This window comes from Mesocricetus auratus, unplaced genomic scaffold (genome assembly GCF_017639785.1).
Source record: "Mesocricetus auratus isolate SY011 unplaced genomic scaffold, BCM_Maur_2.0 Super-Scaffold_100027, whole genome shotgun sequence".
NCBI classification, from domain to species: domain Eukaryota; kingdom Metazoa; phylum Chordata; class Mammalia; order Rodentia; family Cricetidae; genus Mesocricetus; species Mesocricetus auratus.
The window spans coordinates 1,424,630-1,441,448 of record NW_024429208.1 but is presented as its reverse complement, the minus strand read 5'-3'; the positions used below and the strand labels follow the sequence as shown (position 1 = coordinate 1,441,448).

General features: G+C 49.4%; 1 pseudogene; it reads left to right on the top strand.

Moving 5' to 3' along the window:
• The first annotated feature begins 13,591 nt into the window (after positions 1–13,591).
• Positions 13,592–14,318, top strand: LOC101829052 (annotated as a pseudogene).
• The last annotated feature ends 2,501 nt before the right edge of the window (positions 14,319–16,819 follow it).

The following is a 16,819-nucleotide window of genomic DNA, read 5'->3' as shown; positions in this document are numbered from 1 at the left end:
AAACTAACTCTGTAGACCAGGCTGGCCTCAAACTCACAGAGATCCCCCTGCCTCTGCCTCCCAGTGCTGGGACTTAAGGCGTGCGCCAGTACAGCCAAACACATTCAGTCCTTTCTTATTAGTAGGTTTTCTGCCTCCTGATAGCAGGTGTCTGCACTAACGCAGTAAGCCAAATCAGGCTGAACTGAAAAAGTGTAACAATGGGTATATTGTATAAAGCAACTTCCTGGTGGGTTCTCCAGTCCCAGAGATGGAGGCCAGAAGAAACACATGCCCAGGCCAGAGCAGGAAAGTTTTATAGAGTGTAGGCAAAGGGTGATGATGTGTCTGTCATAAGCTGGGTTTGTGCCCAAGTATGGTCAAAAGCTTCATGCTTAGGCAGGGACTTGGACCAGGACCATACAGAGGGAGCCTAACTTTACCCTGTTTAGTCTCATTTCTTTATTTTTTGGTTTTTCAAGACAGGGTTTCTCTGTATTATTTTGGACGCTGTCCTGGAGCTCGCTCTGTAGACCAGGCTGGCCTCGAACTCACACTAAAAACCCAGTTCCATGCTCTTGACCGCTACTGCGGCTTCCTCCCTACGCTACCGGGCCACCCTCGTCCCCACCTAAGCTTTTGATCCTACTTGGGCACAAAAAGCCAGCTTAAGGCAGACACGTCCTCACCCCCCCCCCAACTACGACCTATAAAACCTTCCTGCCCTGGCTTCTTTAGCCTCGTTCTCTGAGATCTGTGAGATTGTTTTGCTCAATATACCTGTGGCTAAACTTTTTCATTTCGGCTTGACCTGGCTTACTGCACAGTGGGAAAAACTTATTATGGGAGGAAGGGCAGAAAACATAATAATAATAATAATAATAATAATAGTAGTAGTAATAATAATAAAACTATACCAAATGACCCTTTCATCATGCTGTATAGTATGTAAGCTGTGTTGTCATTTCTTTGTCTGGGGTGATGAGCAGACTGGTCGGCATGACAATGGATTTCCAGTCATGTGTCACCTGCTTTGGCAGTAGCTTCGTCAGCACAGTTTGGAAAAACTGTAGCATCGTCTAGAAGTGCAGTCATGGGCTGGAGAGATGGCTCAGCCGTCAAACCTAGGCTCACAACCAAAAACAGAAGTGCAGTCGCAATACAGGGAGGCCGACTTCAAGGTCTGGCTTATAACCCTGGGCTCCTATTCTGTGGTCTCCGGGATCCTTTGAGAGTTTCCCTGTCACCTGCGTCTTTCGGCACGCTCCCGGGAGAAGCCTTCTTGCCAGACTCCATGATGTCTGGTGATGGGGCTTTCCCACCCATCGCCCAGATTTAACGCACTTCACTTCTGATCTTGACGCAAGTTCTTTGCCTGGCATAATTTTTCTGACCCCTGGTGCAGGCATCCTCCCTCTCAGGCCTTGATCACCCCTTAATATTTGTCATATCAATTAAAGGATAAAATGACCACTTTACTTAATTCTGCGGGTGATGATTCACCTAACACGGCTGATAATAAAAAGAGTTGAAGAATGACCAGCTTTTTTTAACCCTATCACAACCTTTGGGGTTACATAAATAAAGATCCACTCTTGCCAGGTGGTGGTGGTGCACGCCTTTAGGACTCGGGAGGTAGAGGTGGGCGGATCAATGTGAGTTCTAGGACAGCCAGAGCTGTTACACAGAGAAACCCTGTCTAAAAAACAAACAACAACAACAACAAAAAAAACTAAAACTAAAAATAAAATACAGGCTCACTCTTTCTCCAATGTGGTGTCCCCTTTGGGCTCAGTCTCCAGGCTTACATGACAGGTTTCAGGTATTTCTCTCTTGAATCTAATACCATTGACTGGCACAGAAATGTTTCAGAAGTGATCAATACACCTAGTTATGGACAGGACAGAGTCTGGCCTGAGGACCCTCCTGCCAGCCTTTGATGGGGTTCATCCCGTGCACCTTGAAGATCGCTGGAACTCCTGGAGCTCATCTTTCTTAACACTTACCAGCTCAGTGTGGTTCCCCTGCTGCAAAATACTTGCTTACACTGTAAAGACTATCCTTGCCAAGGCACCTTCTGATTGGTTTATTAAAGAGCTGAATGGCCAATAGCTAGGCAGGGAGAGGTTAGGCAGGACTTCCAGAGACAGAGAGGAACCAGGGGAAGAAAAACAGACAAGAGTTATCAGCCAGACACAGAAAAGAAAGGAGAGGTACAAGACGCCGAATGGCAGGACACAGATGAAAAAATACAGGTTTATTTAAGTTATAAGAGCTAGTTGAGACAAGCCTAAGCTAAAGCCCAAGCTTTCATATTAAATAATAAGTATCCAGGTCCAAAGATAGTCCAACAAGAAAGGTTGCTACAGTTACCCATCACAGGGCTCTTAAGTAACCTCTGAAAAAGCCCTGGATTAAGATCACATTGGGAAAATTGTCTCCTTTACCTGATGGGCACACAGCTCACAAGTTCAGTCCCCTGACCTCTTCAAACCTGGAAGTAGAATAAATGGGACTTTATTGCCCATAATTCCATGCTGTTCTAATGGGTCTAATGGACTCAAAATGGGTCCTGGAGATAAATTAAAAAAAAAAAACAAAAACGTGTCCCCAAAGTATCTAGTGTCCATGTTGTAAGTTCTGTCATGACCTTGGTGTCCATGTTGTAAGTTCTGTTATGACCTGTATATGCTCAGATTTGGTGGACAATTGGGCAACATCAGAGACAAGTTGATTAATCCTTCCTGTCATCGATTTGATATTTTTTGGATGAGGCGCTGCTTGTCTGGAGGGTTGTGCTTAAGTTCTGTTAACCCAACGACTAACTTACCAAGATAGAGGTGCTTGATAATATCTCTGTTGTTTGTTTTTGGAGACAGGGTTTCTCTGTGGAGCCTGGGCTGTGCTGGAACTCTACTGTTTAGGCCAGGCTGGCCTTAAACTCAGAGATCCTCCTGTCTCTGCCCCCTGAGTGCTGGGATCAAAGGCGTGAGCCACCACCGCTGGGATGCTTGCCAATACATCCTACTGCAAGAATTGCAGCACTGTTTCCAGTGTTGAGCCTGTGGGGGTTGAGGAGACATGCCCATTAGCCACATCAGACTGGGTGATCAAGTCTGTGTCCTTAGACTGAGTTTGGTGATTATAGGAGGGCCCCTCTGAGGTGTGGGTTCATTCCCTCAGGTTTCTCTGACTGCAGTGTGGTCTCTGAGGATGTTGAGCATGAGGCTAAACATGGGAACTTAAGTTTGCCTATGACAGTGTCCTCAGCCATGAGCACCCAGGCACGTTGATCCCTGGGGAGGCAGGACTCTTCTTTACTGAGAGAAGGGGATGGACACACCCTGCGTCTGAAGGACGGACGTTTAGAGACTGATCTCTGCTCCGGGAACTTTTCCTCGAGGCTCTTCCTAAATTATGGGGTTTTTTGTTTGTTTTTCTAGACAGGGTTTTTCTGTATTGTTTTGGAGGCTGTCCTGGAACTCGCTCTGTAGACCAGGCTGGCCTCGAACTCACAGAATTCTGCCTACCTCTGCCTCCCAAGTGCTGGGACTAAAGGCGTGCGCCACCAATGCCCGGCTAAAGTATGTTTTTTTTAAAAGAGGGAAAAAGTATGGGTCAGAGAGACAGCTCAGAGGGTAAAGGAGCCTGCCATCAGACCTTACGACCTGACTTCAATCTTTGGGAACCACATGGTGGAAAGAAAGAGCTAACTCCCAGAGCGCTCTGGCGTATGTGCACACACGCATGTGTACCATAAATAAAAGTGTAATAAAACAGAACAGCGAAAGGAGCTCTAGGAAATACTTGACTCACTCTGGGTATATGCCTCAGTGGTAGCGAGCCTGTCAAATCCTCGTGAGGCCCTAGGATAGGAAAAAATAAGTCAAGAGTAGGGCATAGTGGTGCTTACCTGTATCCCACCACTAAGGAGGCCGAGGCAGGGAAATCTTCCCGAGTTCCAGGTCTCCCTGGCCTGGATGGTGAATTCCAGACCAGTGTGGGTTACCTAGCAAGATGCTGTTAAAACAAAACAAACAAACAAACAAAAAAAAAAAGCAAACCGCAGTCAGACACGATGGCACACACACCTGCTAGTCTAGCCCTTGGGAGGTAGAGGTCAGCGGATTGGGAATTCAATGTCATCCTCAGACATGTACCAAATTTGAGGCCAGGTACCAAATCACGATCCAGTTACCCCCTTAAAGAGGCTCCACCTCTGCTATACTGGGGACCAAGCCCGTGAGCTTCTGGGGACCTGCCCGATTCAGATGGCAACAGTTGGACAAACGTCTTTTTCTTCTCCGTTGACAAGTGTTTCTCATGACCAGCATTCGTAGTCTCGAGTTACAAGGCGACAGTTTGAGCAACAGCTGTGGATCACAAACCGGAGGTGTTTGTGAGAGACCCTTGTCAAAATGAGTGACAGGGGCTGGATACAGAGGCTGGGCCAGGCTGGCTCCCTCCATCGGGCACCCCAGACACAGCAGCTCAGGGGACAGAGACGGGCTCCCCTCCATCAGGCACCCCAGACACTGCCTCTCAGAGACATTTCCTTGGCCTGGGTGATGCTGTCCTTGGTCACTGCTTTGAGAGACACAGAGCACGTTGGTGTCTGCTCTGCCGAGAGGTGAGGGACTTGAAATCGTCCTCCATCAGTTCCCAAGTGCACAGCATGGTGGGAGCACGCGGCTTCGGCACCACTTTCCCACTCGCCCGTCTTTTTGGGAAGTGGTTGGTCCCTGCAAACACGAGCGTGGACTAGTATCCCAGGGTCCCATCGCTAAGACTGCCGGCCATCCACCCCTCCCCCAGCACCGCTGCCCATTCTCTTTCAGACATGGATCCTGGCCAGGTCCCGCTGACAGCTCCGAGAGGCTTTGACGCCAACTCCCTCTCTCTTCTGGCCCTCTCTCTCCCCGCGCGCGCACAGCACCCCGAATTCTCTAGATTCCAGGGAGGGAGTTATCTCAATCTCCAGCTGCTTGGGAGAAGTGAGCGCAGCATTCCACACACTCCCCGCGCGCGTCAGAGAGATGGGGAAGGAGCCAGAGAGCAGCAAAGCCTCTCCCTTGGACAGAGGGAGGTGGCAAGACGGGAGGCCACGGAGGAAGCCTCCTCCTGCCCCCAGGGACTAGAAAAGTCAGCTTGCCCAGGCAGGGCTCCAGCGGCCACCATCCCTCACCCCGCGGCGGTCCCGTTCTGTCTCATCGTCACATTTCTTTCTTTCTTCACCCTCTCCCTCCCTCGGGATCCACACTGGCCTTACTAGGTGTCAATGAAAACAAGTCCTTCGTGAGGCTGGAGCAATCAATGCCTCCAGTGTCCCCAGCCTGTCCCTGCTCTGGCACAGGACCCCCCTTCCCCCCAGAGCAGCTCACAAGGTATTCACTCCACATCCGGGGGACCTGAGGCCTTCTTCCTGACTCTGAGAGCACAAACCCACACTCGGCCAGCCACACACATATGTAACTAAAAATAAAATAAAATAATAATTAAAAAAAAACAATTCGAAGCTGTCCTTTGGCCAAGTGCGTACAGGTGCATACCTGTATTCTGGCCTCTTAGGAAACTGAGACAGGAGGATTACTTGAACCCAGGGGTCAGGGGTCCAAAGTCATCCTGGAGAAACTAGGGAGACCCCGAATCAAAAAAAAAAAAAAAGAAAGAAAGAAAGAAAGAAAGAAAGAAAGAAAGAAAGAAAAGAAAGAGGGCCAAGTGATGGTGGTGGCCCATGCCTTTAATCCCAGCACTCGAGAGGCAGAGGCAGGTGGATCTCTGCAAGTTCAAGACCAGCCTGGTCTACAGAGTGAGTTCCAGGACAGCCTCCAAAACAATACAGAGAAACCCTGCCTCAAAAAGAAAAAAAGAAATGACGTTCAGGGCCTAGGAATGGACACTAAAGAATTCTTCCTTAGCATGAGACCCAAGTTCTGTCCCCAGAACTGCAACATGTTTTTGTTTGTTTATTATGTCCTAGTCCAGCATGGTGACCCCACCTGTAATCCCATCACTGGGGAAGCTGAGGCAGGATGATTGAAAGTACAGGGTCATCCTGAGCTACATAGCTAGCCTGTGCTACGTGAGACTTTGCCCAGGAAAATGAAGAAAACAAAACCAGAAGAATGTTCTAAAGACCCTGCACAGTGCACCTTCAGTTCAGGGCTGAGGTCACCCGCATAGGCCCTGTGGCCAAGGACAACGAAGGTGGCCTCGCCGGGCGAGGTCGGTTTTCTGACTAGAGAACACAGACTCCCCAGAGCCTGAGTGAGTGAAGCTAACTTTGTTTCACTTTTCTTTACCCAACCTCTCTGCAGCGCACACTTGCAGGCCTAGAGAAAGGACTTTGGACTCCCTTCGCCCAGGAGGCCGGAAGTCAGAAGCCTCACACGGGTTTTTGTTTGCTAAGAGCCTGCAGAGCCTTGTGAGGATCCCATGGTAGGAAGTGTACAGAGAGCCCAGCGCCTTTGAGGGCAGCCAGAGAGGAAGATCCCTCTACTGTCCCTAGTTCCCCAGCCCAGGGCAGCTCAAGGTCCAGCAAGACCTGGGGGGGGGGGGCAGGTACCGAGCAGGGTAGGACTGCTTTACCAGCCTCTAAGAAAGAGCGGAGGGTGGTGGGCATCACCACATCGGAGGCTGAGGCAGGAGGATCACCACGGTGATATCAAGGTCAGCCTGGGCTAGACAGTCAGACTCTGTATCAAAAAAAAAAAAAAAAAGCTGGGCGTTGATGACGCATGCCTTTAATCCCAGCACTCGGGAGGCAGAGGCAGGCGGATCTCTGTGAGTTCAAGGCCAGCCTGGTCTACAGAGCGAGTTCCAGGACAGCCTCCAAAACAATACAGAGAAACCCTGTCTCGAAAAACAAAACAAAAGTTGACTCAAGGAAAATGCCAAACACACAAGAGACCCCTAGCCTGATTCTTTTCCCGGAATGCCTCATGTCTGAAACGTGGGAGAGAAATAGGGAGAAAGTGGTGGGGAGAAAAGAAAATTAGAATATTCCGCACCAGCTTGCAACCAAAAGCATCTGATTTGGACCTAGGCACCTCCACCGTCTGTCAGGCCTTTGACACTGACGGCTTGAGACACTCTTGGCCACTCTCGTACTCTTTTTTTTTTTTTTTTGGTTTTTCGAGACAGGGTTTCTCTGTAGCTTTGGAGGCTGTCCTGGAACTCACTTTGTAGACCAGGCTGGCCTCGAATTTACAGAGATCCGCCTGCCTCTGCCTCCCGAGGGCTGGGATTAAAGGCGTGCACCACCAACGACCGGCTCACTCTCGTACTCTTAAAAAACACGGGGGCTGGAGAGAAGACCCACCAGCCCACAGCACAGGCTGCTCTTCCAAAGGATCTGATTTTAGTTCCCAACGCCCACATGACAGCTCACAACCATCTACAACTCCAGTTCCAGGAGATCTGATGCCCTTTTCTGGTCTCCAAAGGTATTAAAATAAAACACAAACACCGGGTTCTGAGTATGTTCACGGTGGAACATGCCTGTGACTACTGCTGCCGTGAAACATCAGACCCAAAGGAGCTTAGGAAGTAAAGAGTTTATCTGGCTGACAGTCTACATCTCCGTTCATTATCTAAAGAAGTCAGGACAGGAACTCAAAGGGGCCAGGACCTGGAGGCAGGAGCTGAGGCAGAGGCCATGGTGGGGACCTGCTTACTGGCTGGCTCTCCATGGCTTGCTCAGCCTGCTTTCTTATAGAACTCAGGAGGACCACCTGCTCGGGGGAGGCCCCACCCACAGTGGGCTGCACCCTCCCCCATCACTCACTAAGAAAATGCCGGTGGTGGTTTGAAAGAAAATGGCCCCCCAAAGGGAGCGGCACCATTAGGGGGTGTGGCCTTATTGGAGGAAGTGTGTCACCGCGAAGGTAGGTTTTGAGGGCACTATTTCCTGAAGCCACACCCAGTGAAACAGACCACTTCCTGTTGCCTGTATGCCTCCGCATCCTGCCAGGATGATACTAAACATCTGAAACTGTAAGGCACCCAATTAAATGGTTTCTTTTGTCAGAGTTGCCCTGGTCACGCATGTGTCTGTCTTCCCAGCATCAGAAACCCTAACTAAGACCCTACAGACTTGCCTACAGCCCCCTCTTAATGGGGGCATTTTAAAATTGTGGCTCCCTCCTCTCAGATGGCTCCAATTTGTACCAAGTTGGCATAAAAGAATCCAGCACATTGCTCCAATATTTGAGGAAGTTTTTTTTTAACCCCCCTCTTCTTTTTCATTCACTTACTTATTATTTATTGTTTGTTTTTTCTTTCGGGGGTTGTTAGTTTTTTTGTTGTTATTTTTATTTTTACTTTGCTGGGTTTTTTTTTTTTCTGAGACAGAGTTTCTCTGTGTAACAGTCCTAGCTGTCCTGGAGCTCACTCTGTAGACCTGGCTAGCTCACAGAGATCGGCCTGTCTCTGCCTCCCAATGGCTGGGATTAAAGGTGTGCACCACTATACCCAGCTTAAAAAAGATTTATTTTTGCACGTGTGTCTGCGTGAAGGAGTGCTGCAAGTGTCCATTGGAAACCAGAGAGAGTTAGATACCCTGGAACAGGCCTGGTGGCGCACGCCTTTAATCCCAGCACTCGGGAGGCAGAGGCAGCCGGAGCTCTGTGAGTTCGAGGCCAGCCTGGTCTACAGAGCGAGTTCCAGGACAGCCTCCAAAGCCACAGAGAAACCCTGACTCGAAAAACCAAAAAAAAAAAAAAAAAAAAAACCCTGGAGCTGGAGTCACACCCAGTTGAGAGCCCCCGACGTAGGCTTAGGAAGCAAGCGTAGGAACTCTGGAAAAGCAGCCAGTGCTCTTGACCACAAAGCCACCTCTCTAGCCCTCTCACCATTCAGAGGAAAAGGGGAGCAGCAGAGCTGGAGAGATGGCTCAGAGGTTAGAGCACTTGTTGCTCTTGCAGAGGACCTGGGTTCAATTCTCAGTACCCACACGATGGTTCACAACTGTCAGAACCTCCTGGTCTAGAGTGCCCAACAACCCCTTCCGACCTCCCTGGGCACCAGACACATATGTGATACACATGCAAGCACAACACTCATACACATAGAGTAGATAAATCTCAACAAAAGAAAGGGAGAGTGAGCCGGGCGTTGGTGGCGCAGGCCTTTAATCCCAGCACTTGGGAGGCAGAGGCAGGCGGATCTCTGTGAGTTTGAGGCCAGCCTGGTCTACAGAGTTGTAGAGAGCTGCGAAGTGCCGCACCCTTAAGATGGTGCTGGCTTCTGCCTTTTGCTAGCCCAACAGCAAGTGCTCTCTGTGATAAACAACTCCTTATTTGGTCAAGGCTGGATATCAGGCTTGCTTCCTCGTATGTGGACCTATCTGCTGTCGCCACATGGCTTACCGGGGTTGGCCGCCCAAGGGCCTTTTTAAGCTGTGGGCGGGCACTCCCTGGGGTCAGAAGATTTGTTCAAGGTCCTGAATAAACTGCCTGTGAGAAGGATTCCTGAGTCGCGTCTTCCTTGCTGGTCGAGGTGGTCGTGACACAGAGTGAGTTCCAGGACAGCCTCCAAAACAATACAGAGAAACCCTGTCTCGAAAAACCAAAAAAAAAAAAAGAAAAAAGAAAGGGAGAGTGGCTGGGTTGGAGACGCCAACCCCACACAGGGATGCTGGCTGTCCTTTGGTCCTCGAGTCTCCAGGTCACAGGCGTCCTATTAAACATCCACTGTGAATGTCCCCAAAACCACGAGCTGTGCCTGCTGGCTCCAGCCTGCTGAGAAGACCCATACCTTCTGTGCCCTACATCGGTCTACCTTTGGTAAATGCCACAAGGCAAGCATTATTTATCTACAGTCTGCCACCCAGCCTCTCCCCCAGGATCATCAAGGAAACCTCAACCTGTCCTCTTTACAGACCCCACAGAGGATCCAGGACCTCATCTCCTGTCTTCTCTCCCAACTTAGACCCCCCCCCCACCTCTTACAATCTGGCAGCACTGTACTGAATATGGCACCTTTCTGGAAAAGCATTAACATTCTCTCAGCCTTATCCAGAACCCTGAAATCTTTTCAGACTTGCCGGATGGCTTCCAATTCCTTCCGTGCCTGCTTTGACCCAGGCTGGGGTAAGCAATGCTTTATATAGAGGCAGAGTGTGTATAGCGTTGCACGGTGCTCTCCATGCCATTAAATAAAAGCTTCCCAGTCCCTGGGGCCCTGCTCACCTCACACGGCCTCTCTGCAGCCTTCACTTCGCTATCTGTCTGCCCCTCACGTCCTCTCCCTGTGCTAGGCATCGGACAGACCCTGAGCCACACTGCCTGAAGCTCCACCCTTGGTTGCTGTGGGATAATCTTTCCGTACGCTTCTGACTGGTTTAATAAAGAGCTGAATGGTCTATCGACAGGCAGGAGAGAAGAGGTGGGATTTCCAGGGAGAGAGAGGAAAAGGAGATGAATCTAGGCACTGGGAGATGTCAGTGAGATTCGGACCAAGTAGGACTTACAGAATGGAGAAGAGGTTAAAAAACAAAAAAACAAACAAAAAAAAAACCATATGGCAGAAACGTGGATTAATAGAACCAGGTTAACTTAAGTTATAAGAGCTAGTTGGGGACGAGCCTAAGCTGAAGGCATAATTAATAAGATGTGTCATTATAGCCGGGCGTTGGTGGTGCACGCCTTTAATCCCAGCACTTGGGAGGCAGAGGCAGGCGGATCTCTGTGAGTTCGAGGCCAGCCTGGTCTGCAAGAGCTAGTTCCAGGACAGCCTCCAAAGCCACAGAGAAACCCTGTCTCGAAAAACCAAAAAAAAAAAAAAAAAAAAAAAAGTGTCATTATGTGGGAGTTGGAGGCCCCAAAAGACACCTGTCTATGACACCTGGCAGAAGCAAGGAGAATTTTTATTTATTTATTTTTTCATTCATTCATTTTTGGGTTTTTGAGACAGGGTTTCTCTGTATTGTTTTGGAGCCTGTCCTGGAACTCGCTCTGTAGACCAGGCTGGTCTCGAACTCACAGAGATCCGCCTGTGTCTGCCTCCCCAGTGCAGGGACCTAAAGGTGTACGCCACCAACGCCCGGTGAGTAAGGAGAATTTGCCAATGGCCCTGAACCTTTTTTGGTTTGGTTTGGTTTCCAGACAGGGTTTTTCTGTGTAGCCCTGGATGTCCTGGAACTCACTCTGTAGACCAGATTGACCTCAGTCTCCTGCCTCTGCTTCCAAATGCTTGGATTAACGGTGTGTGCCACCACTTGCCTGCCGGCCCTGGAGCTCTTAATTAACACCACTGATGGAACCTTCTGGAGAAGCTGGGGCTCATGACTCAGCTTCCACGCACCTCTCCCCCCTCTGCTGGACCTCCAACCACAGTCTTGCGACCCTGACAGCAAAAGCAAAGACCCAATGGCATTTGAAGAGTGAGAGCTTAGTTACCTAACTCCTTTCCCCCAGGTCATTGTTCAGGGTGGTTACTTTACGTAACTAGAGCCGCTTGTAACTCCGAAGTACGACAGACCCACGCTGCCGTAGAAGAGCGAGATGGATACATCATTTGGAAAAGCTGAATCACGACTTTGTACTGTAATCCTAGAAAAGCCATTTGCAACATACACACGCACAAGGGAGCGTGTTCTCTGGGTGTGAGGCGTGGAAATGGCGCCCCCCGGTGGCATCCTGAAGGAACTGCAAGCCCCGCCCAATGCAGCTCCGCAATCTGCTATCTCATGCACAACTGGAAAGCTTTTCTTCCCTTCGGGGGCCAAGTTTCACTCCCAACATCCTCTGTCCTGAACCGACACCCAGTTCCAGGAAGAACCGGCCTCTGGAACAAATTGCACAGGCGGGACCAGGAGACAGCCTGACCACGCGTGTTGTCTAAAGTAACTTTGGGAAGACTGCCCACACCAAGAGGCCCCGCCCTACAAAGGGAGCCAGGACACAGCCAGGCAGAGGGCCTTGTTTGCCCTCTAGACATTAGCTGCCCCGTATCTCCGCATTTTCAAATACTCCGGGTCAGCCAGGGCCAGAAAGTACTAAGTGGAAAATTCCAGAAACAAACAATTCACAGTTCTGAAGGCTCCCTATACCACAGTGTTCTAACTGTTCTATCATCTGCTGTTGTTAATCTCATACCGTACCTAACTAATCAAGTAAGATAGGCATGATAACACATGTCTGTAACCCCAAAACTTGAGAGATGGAGACAGAAGGATGAGGAGTTCAAGGCCAGCCAGGGCAACATGAAACCCTTTCTTTAAAAAACAAACAAACAGAAAACTTAGGGGCTGGAGAGACTTTCAGCAGTTGGAGGCACATACTGCTCTTGCAGAGGACCTGAGTTTGATTCCCAGAGCCCACAATCCTGTATCTCCAGTTTTAAGTGACTGGACACCTCTGGTCTCCTCAAACACCAGTACTCACTAGACATACACATATAATAAAAATAACTATCATAGGTATACATGTATGAGATAGACAAACATGCAGCATCCATACAGACTGGCTTTCAGGCATCTCTTGGGTCGACATGCAAACTACAGTTTTTGGTTTTTGCTTATTTTTTCAAGACAGGGTTTCTCTGTATTGTTTTGGAGGCTGTCCTGGAACTCGCTCTGTAGACCAGGCTGGCCTCGAACTCACAGAGATCTGCCTGCCTCTGCCTCCTGAGTGCTAAGACTGAAAGCGTGTGCCAGCCCAGCGCAAACTACAGCTTTCACCTTAAGGAAACTAAGAGAGAGTTTATTCTGGAGCTATTATGCATGGCCATTGCCCAGGAGCACATACTTTTATGTTACCCCATTTTTATAGTTTTGCAGAACTAAGTCTCCACCCCTGGCACAAATGACTGAGGTTTATTTAAACAAATTAAATTGGACCTGGCCGCCAGGTTCTCCCAGCATCCCTCAGTCCCTACCTGTTCCGGGGTATGGTTGGCACAACCTCTACCCCGAACTCTCCGGTCCAGGGGCTGGCCTGTCCTTCCCCTAGAGGCTCTTTGCATTTTAGTTACCTGTCCTTTTTGCCCACCCTTTTCTCTCCTGACTCCTCACAAGGACCGGCTCAGGGTTGCATCCACTCAGGATTCCCCGGATATCTCTGCCTCTGGCTATGTTCTCCCTTTCATCTGCAACGCACTTTCTCCTCCACCATACCTAGGAAGGAAGAATCGTGTTGTTGTTTTTTTTAATCTCTTTCCTTCCTTCCCACCCCCCTTCACAAAGAAAGTCATAGATCAAGAGAAGGGTAAAATATGCTGGTGGGTTCACCAGAGAGGCATATGCGTGGAGACAGGGAGGGCTCTTGGATTGCTGAAGAAGGGGCTCCGCTGTGTCAATAGCTTCTAAGAAGTTTTCATTTGCTATCACGAGGTGTTAAAAGAGTGGACAAGTCATGGCTGTTCCAGGAGGCTAAATCTAGCCCGAATAAGGTAATTAGCTTCTGAAGCTACAAAGTCCTGTTCTCTCTACAGTACTGAAATTCTGACAGGTACCATCAGTCTCTGCAGACACAGAAATTCCTCCCAGGGTCTGGCTCTCGCTCTCACAGCCATTGCAGTCCATTGAGCTCCATAGAGACAGCGCCAGGGCGAGCACGAGCCAGACAGGCACTGGGCGACTCTGTGCCTCGCGGTCGAAAATCGACTAAACATGGGCAAAGGAGATTCTAAGAACCGGAGGGGCCAAATGTCCTCACATGCATTCTTTGTGCAAACTTTCCCGGAGGAACTCGAGAAGAAGCTCCCGGATGCTTCCGCCAACTTCTTGGAGTTCTCGAAGAAGTGCTCAGAAAGGTGGAAGACCACGTCTGCTAAAGACAAGGGGAAATTTGAAGACATGGCAAAGGCCGACAAGGCCGGGTATGAAAGAGAAACGAAAACCTACATCCCGCCCCCGGTAAGGGGAGACCAAAAGGACGTCCAAAGACTCCAATGCACACCCAAGAGGCCTCCTTTGGCCTTCGTCCTGTTCTGTTCTGAGTATCGCCCCAAAAAACAAGGGAGAACGCCCTGGCTTGTCCCTTGGTGATGCCGCAAAGAAACCGGGAGATGCAGACCAGCACTGCAGCAGATGACAAGCAGCCCTACGGAAAGTCGGCTGCCACGCTGAAGGAGAAACACAGAAAGAGTATTGCTGCTTGCAGAGCTAAAGGAAAACCCGATGCAGTGAGAAGGGGTGGGCGTGGTCCAGGCAGAAAAGAGCAAGAAAAAGAAGAGGAAGATGAGGAGGATGAAGAGGATGAGGAAGAGGATGAACAGGGAGATGAAGATGAAGATGATGAATAAGTTGGTTCTAACGCAGTTTTTTTTTGTCTATAAAGTATTTAACCTCCCTGTACACAACTCACTCCTTTTAAATAAAAAAAATTGAAATGTAAGGCTGTGTAAGATTCATTTTAAAGCTGGGCGTTGGTGGCACACGTCTTTAATCCCAGCACTCAGGAGGCAAAGGTAGGCGGATCTCTGTGAGTTCGAGGTCAGCCTGGTCTACAGAGAGAGTTCCAGGACAGCCTCCAAAACAGCACAGAGAAACCCTGTCTCAAAAAAAAAACCAAAGGGGGGGGGGGAAACGTACAGTGTCTTCTTTTGTAGAGTTAACACACTACTGAATGTGTCTTTAGATAGCCCTGTTCTGGTGGTATTTTTTTAATTTATTAATTTTTATTTTATGTGCATTGGTGCTTTGCCCTGGGTGTCTGGTCCCCTGGAACTGGAGTTACAGACAGTTGTCAGCCGCCATGTGGGTGCTGGGAATTGAACCCAGGTCCTCTGAAAGAGCAGTCAGTGCTCTTAACCACTGAGCCATCTTTCCAGCCTCTCCCCCCCTGCACCCCCGCAGTGGTACTTTCAATAGCCACCAACCGTGCCTGATATAGTCTGGGGGATGTAAAGTGGCATAGAAACTTAAAGCAGAGTCTCGGTAGCCATATATGGGGACAGTAGTTTTTGTTTTGGTTTGGTTTTTTTTTTTCTATCTTCAGTTGTCTCTGATGCAGCTTATACAAAGATAATTGTTCTGTTAACTGAATACCACTCTGTAATAGCCACAAAAAAAAATCAGTTGTTTTTGCTGACATTCTGAATGCTTCTAAGTGAATACATTTATTTTATTATTAAAAAAGAAATTCCTTCCAGGACCTTGTGTTTACAGCTAGACACAGCTTCTTTTCAGGAGCTTTCGTTTACCCTGGAGGATCCCAGCATGTGTTTCCCACGCCTAAGAGCCTGTGTATACCACAAAGGAGAGCCCACGCCTATGCAGCGTCCTGCACAGAGCACCTCACCTGTGCCACTGAGAGACACTCGGCACATCAGGAGAGGCATCCAGCTAGCACAAAGGAGAGTGCATGCCTATGCAGTGTCCTGCTCAGAGCACCTTGCCTGTGCCACTGAGAGACACTCGGCGCATCAGGAGAGGCACCTTGAGCTCTGCCTCTGGGATCAATCACTGACCAGGTCAAAGAGGATTTGCAGCATTGATCAATTTACTCACCCGGTTTTTAGAGCCCAGACACACGATGCCCTTGGGGGCAACCTGGTTTCCCTGCCCAGCATGTAGTTTCGAAGGGAGGAAAGGTTCCCATCACACATGACATCCAGGGATTCCCAGGGACTGTTGGCACAACCCTCGGGATCAGAGTTCCTCAGATTCCTCCTCAGTTCTCAATCCCAGTCACTGCTTCCAGGCCTCCCACGTGACCCTGGAGAAAGTGATGGGAATGTGATTCGAGGCCTTTAAGGAGCCTCCTGAATGCCCAGCCTAAAGCTGCCTTAATTAACACATGCAGAGATGGGTGCTCTGCCAGCAAGACTGGGCAGCTGGAGACACAAGATTGAAAAAAACACCTTAACATCTCTGCTGGGGCCCGGTACATCCCTTCAAGGCACACTCTCAGGAGACAGAGGTGGGCAGATCTCTGAGAATCTGAAGCCAGCTGGATTATAGGGGGTCCCAGGATAGCTGGAGAAACACAGTGAGACCCTGTCTCAAAAGAGAAAAAGAAAAAAAAAGGGGGAGGGGTGCTGGAGAGATTGGCCAGTAGTTAAGAGCATTGGCAGCTCTTCCAGAGAACCTAGGTTCCTTTCCCGGCACCCACATGGCAGCTCACAGATGTCTAAAACTCCAGTTCCAGGGGTTTCTGGCTTCCTTCCAAAGGCAATACAAGCAAGTAAGCAAGAAAACACACATGCAGCCGGGCGTTGGTGGCGCACGCCTTTAATCCCAGCACTCGGGAGGCAGAGGCAGGCGGATCTCTGTGGTTCCAGACTAGCCTGGTCTACAAGAGCTAGTTCCAGGACAGCCTCCAAAGCCACAGAGAAACCCTGTCTTGAAAAACCAAAAAAAAAAAAAGAAAACACACATGCATGCAGGAACCGTGCACTCTCTCTCTCTCTCTCTCTCTCTCTCTCTCTCTCTCTCTCTCTCTCTCTCTGTGTGTGTGTGTGTGTGTGTGTGTCTGTCTGTCTCTCTCTGTCTGTCTGTCTCTCTCTGTGTGTCTCTCTCTCTGTCTCTCTGTCTGTCTCTCTCTCTCTCTGTGTCTCTCTCTCTGCCTCTCTGTCTGTCTGTCTGTCTGTCTCTCTCTCTCTCCCTCTCTCTCTCTCTCTGTCTCTCTCTCTGTCTGTCTGTCTCTCTCTGTGTGTCTCTCTCTCTGTCTCTCTGTCTGTCTCTCTCTCTCTCTGTGTCTGTCTGTCTGTCTCTCTCTCTCTCTCACTAAAAATAAACAAATCTTTTAAAAAAGCAATCCAAAGACAGACTACTGGGACTGGTGAGATGGTTCAGTAGGAAAAGTGCTTGCAGTGAAATCCTAACAACCTGAGTTCAATCCCCAGCACCACAACAAGCAGGTACAGTGAGTGCTGCACTCCTGCCATCCCAGCC